This window comes from Elephantulus edwardii, unplaced genomic scaffold (assembly GCF_000299155.1).
Source record: "Elephantulus edwardii isolate Elephantulus edwardi_28Jun2011 unplaced genomic scaffold, EleEdw1.0 scaffold00421, whole genome shotgun sequence".
Lineage (NCBI taxonomy): Eukaryota > Metazoa > Chordata > Mammalia > Macroscelidea > Macroscelididae > Elephantulus > Elephantulus edwardii.
The window spans coordinates 255,680-260,127 of NW_006400171.1; the positions used below are offsets into that span (position 1 = coordinate 255,680).

At 44.5% G+C, this 4,448-nt stretch overlaps 1 protein-coding gene and 1 pseudogene across 1 annotated transcript in view; both read left to right on the forward strand.

Moving 5' to 3' along the window:
- Window positions 1-4,448, forward strand: part of NRG3 (neuregulin 3) — a 1,124,911-nt gene that overhangs the window by 118,744 nt on the left and 1,001,719 nt on the right. The gene's annotated exons all lie outside the window — the stretch shown is intronic.
- LOC102872557 overlaps window positions 1,835-4,448 on the forward strand; it is a 6,490-nt pseudogene continuing 3,876 nt past the window's right edge.

Genomic DNA, 4,448 nt, shown 5'->3' on the forward strand with positions numbered 1-4,448 from the left:
CTGTTGTACATAGGGTCCCTATGAGTCACAAGTGACTCGACGGCACATAACAACAACATATATGAATGTTGATATACTCTGGAGAAGAGTTGCATACTTGGGTAGTCGTGATTATTTTCACAGTTTTAATTCTTATTATAGTTGACCCTGGTGTGTTCATCCATTTATGCAGGTATCTTTTGACTTCTTGCAATACAGTTTTATAGTTTTCCATCTCAGCTTTCTAACAAAATTCTTCTCAAGTCCACCTTGTGATTCCATTTCCCTTCATTCTTCTATCCCTCTCTTGCTGTTTTCTGAGCTTTCTCTTTGGGGATATATTGCTGTTTTGATCTTATGAATTACTGCTGGTTTTTTGTTTTTAGTTGGTTGTTCACTGTAAAACAATGTAAAAATATTATTATTGATGTTATTTTCCCTTTTTCAGAGTTCTCTTTTAATGGTGTAGAGGAATCTGGCCAATTTATGTAAGTTTATTTTGTGTGCTGCCACTTTACTGAATCTTTCAATTAGTTTTTATAGATTTCTTGCTGAGTTTTTGGGAATTCTCTACATATTGGGTCATATCAAATGCAAATAGGAACAGTTTTGCCTCTTTTGCTAATTTGTTTTGTTTTGTCTACCATCAAGTTAAACCAAAACCATAGCTCTGGTGTGTTTTCAGAAATAGAAAATCACACAGGAAGAGATTGATCATTTTTCTTACTAATTTAGATGTCTTTTATTTCCCTTTATTATGTTTTACCTCTTTCTCTGACTTATTTTCTCAGGACTTCTAATTTTGAGTAAGAGTAGTGTTAGAGGGCATTATTATCTGGTTCCTATTGCTAAAGGCAATGCTTTAAATTTGTCTCTACTGTTGCCAGTTGGTTTGGTGACTATGTCTTTAATTACATTAGGTAATTCCTTTTTTATACCCCACTTTACCCCCCTGAGAATATCTATTAGGAATGGGTGTTGCACTTTATGAAATACATTTTCTGCATTGACTAGCATGATCATGCAGTTCTTTTCATTTAAAATAAATATAGTGTATTGCATTGACTATGTTTCTAATTTTGATCCATCCTTTCATACTTGGTATAAATTTCACTTGGTCAGAATATGTTCTTCCCATCTTCCTTCCACCCCATATGGTGTTGAATTCTGTTGGCGAGGAGTTGGGTAAGGATTTGTGATGTACCAACCAAAAGACAGTTCAAATACACCAGTAACTATGTGGGAGAAAGATGAGCAATATTCTCTTGTAAGATTTACAGCCTCTGAAAACCACTGGAAGGTTAGATATGAGTTGGTTCTGATGTGAAGGCAATGAGTTAGGCTGAGAGGAGATGAGGATGTTAGTGTTTTATTTTGTTTTAGGGGCCCTAAGTCATTACAATTGGAAGTAGGAGTGACGTCCACTTCCTAAACAACGTGCTTCTGGAAACTCTATTAAATTTTAAAAACGACAATAGTTATAGAAAGGATAGAGTCACTAGGAGTTATGCTCGACTCCACGACAATCAACAACAACAACAACAATAACAACGTCATTAGTAAAACAGAGGAGGAAGAAAAGACCAAGGTAGGTATCAGATGAGACTCTGAATATTGCACTAGAATACCAAGAGGCCAAAGCAACAAGACATGAAGGAACTGAAGAAAAGATTTCCAAGGACAACGTGAGAAGACAAATTAAAATATTATAATGAAATGTGGAAAGAGCTGGAGTCAGAACATCAAAAGGGCTGAACTTAATTGGCATTTCTTAAGCTGAAGGATCTGAAGAACAAATTCAAGCCTCTTTGAAATACTTAAGGATTGTAAGCCAAAGGAGCAGGCCCAGGAGGCCATGGGGTCAGCAGCTCCCCCCACAGAGCTCAGCCATTCAGAATCTCAGGCTTCATCACCTTCTCCAGTCCCATCACCACCTCCAATCTTGGAACAAGATTCTGAGCCTAACCTTGAAGTTCTCTCTATTCCTGGGAACACTATGACAACAAAAATGATACAGATGTCTGTAAAAGAGGCAAACCCCCAGCCCCGTGAAACTGGGGAGCCATATTGCCTCTCAGCAGAACCCACTGCCCTCTCTGAACCCATATTGGAGGCTGAAGTAACAGTTAGCAAGGCACTTCCAGAATCTAAGGTCCCTTCCAGTCCTCTCCAGGTTCCACCTACTCATACATCTCTCCATGAATCCAGTGGTGTACTTCCCCCTGAGCAGCTGGAACCAGAGGTGGAGCCTAACGTGGAGCTTGCACCTCTATCTCCTCCACCTTGCCCTTCTGAACCTTCCATGCCCATTGCTCCTACTGCCCAACCTAAGGAACTTCTTCATGGAGCCACTTCACCACCGCCTGTGGACATAAGCCCCATCAATAAGCCAAAGGAGCAGGCCCAGGAGGCCACAGCGTCAGCAGCTCCCCCCACGGTGCTCCCCACCATTCCAGCAACAGATCCTTCCCCTGCTCAGAAGGAGGAAATGGAAGACAAGGAAGAAGAAAGAGAAGCTGAGGGTGAGAAGGGAGTGGAGCTACCTTCCCAAGAAAACACCCCAGCCCCAGCCTTCCTGTTCCAGAATTTGGAGGTGGCAGCAGCCACACAAGTGGCGGTGTCTGTGCCAAAGAACAGGAGGAAAATTAGGGAGCTAAACAAGAAAGAGATTGTGGGAGATCTTGTGGATGCCTTTGAGGTGAACCCAGGAGTACCAGAGGTGGAAAGTGATCCTCCTGTAGTCAACAATCCAGGCCCAAAAACTGAGAGCAGTGTGGCCCCACAGCCTGAGGACGCAGATGAGACTCGGGACTCAAAGGAAGACAAAATTCACAATGCTGAGAATATCCAGCCTGTGGAGCAGACGTGTAAGTCAGATCAGTGGAAGCCTCTAAATGTCGAGGAGAAAAAGTGCTATGATCGGGAGTTCCTGCTTGGCTTTCAGTTCGTCTTTGCCAGTCTGCAGAAGCCAGAGGGCTTGCCCCATATCACTGATGTGGTGTTGGACAAGGCCAATAAAACACCACTGCGGCCACTGGATCCTGCCAGGTTACAGAGCATAAATTGTGGCCCAGACTTCACTCCATCCTTTGCCAACCTTGGCAGACCAGCCCTTGGCAGCTGTGGGCTCATGACGGGTGAGCCAGGTAGGGAGCTATCCTGAGGGCATCAGCCTGGCTTGAGACCCCGGCATTCTCAAGAGGGTCCTCGAAAAGAACTATGCAAGATCATTACCTCAGTGTTTATGACTGAAGACATAAAACTGAACAAAACCGAAAAGGCCTGGAAACCCAGCAGCAATAGGACACTGGCTGACAGGAACCAAGGAGACGAGGATGCGGATGAAAGCAAAACCCAGGAACTGTTCCGCAGGGTACGATCCATCCTAAATAAGCTGACACCCCAGATGTTTAAGCAGCTGATGAAGCAAGTAATGCAGCTGGCCATAGACACTGAGGAACGCCTCAAAGGGGTCATCGACCTCATCTTCGAGAAGGCCATTTCAGAGCCCAACTTCTCTGTGGCCTATGCCAAAATGTGCAGCTGCCTCATGGCGCTAAAAGTGCCCACTACAGAAAATCCAACAATAACTGTAAACTTCTGAAAACTGTTGTTGAATCGATGTCAGAAGGAGTTTGAGAAAGACAAAGATGATGATGAGGTTTTAGAGAAGAAGCAGAAGGAAATGGATGAAGCCGCTACAGCAGAAGAACAGGAACGCCTGAAGGAAGAGCTGGAAGAGGCTCGAGATAAAGCCCAGCGGCGCTCTCTTGGGAATATCAAGTTTATTGGGGAGTTGTTTAAGCTGAAGATGTTAACCGAGCCGATAATGCATGGCTGTGTAGTTAAACTGCTTAAGAACCACGATGAAGAGTCTCTCGAGCGCCTGTGCCGTCTGCTGACCACCATTGGCAAAGACCTGGACTTTGAGAAAGCCAAGCCGCAAATGGATCAGTATTTTCACCAAATGAAAAAAGTCGTTAAGGACAAGAAGACGTCTTCCAGAATTCGCTTTATGCTGCAAGATGTGCTAGATCTGCGTCGGAGCAATTGGGTACCACGCAGAGGGGACCAGGGTCCCAAGACCATTGACCAAATCCACAAGGAAGCTGAGATGGAAGAACACCGGGAGCACATCAAAATGCAGCAGCTCACGGCACAGGACAGTGACAAGCGGCGGGGTGGTCCCCCAGGCCCGTCCCTAGGCCTTGGTCTTCCACTTGTGGACGATAGTGGCTGGAACAAAGTCCCTATCAGCAAGGGCAGCTGACTCATTGACACTTCACGTCTCACCAAGATCACAAAGCCTGGCTCGATTGATTCAAACAATCTGCTCTTTGCACCGGGAGGGCGACTGATCTGGGGCAAAGGCAGCAACGGAGGCTCAGGAGCCAAACCCTCAGATAAAGCACCAGAAGGTGCTCATCCAGCTACTAATACTTTTTTTTTCTATAATTATATTTTATTAA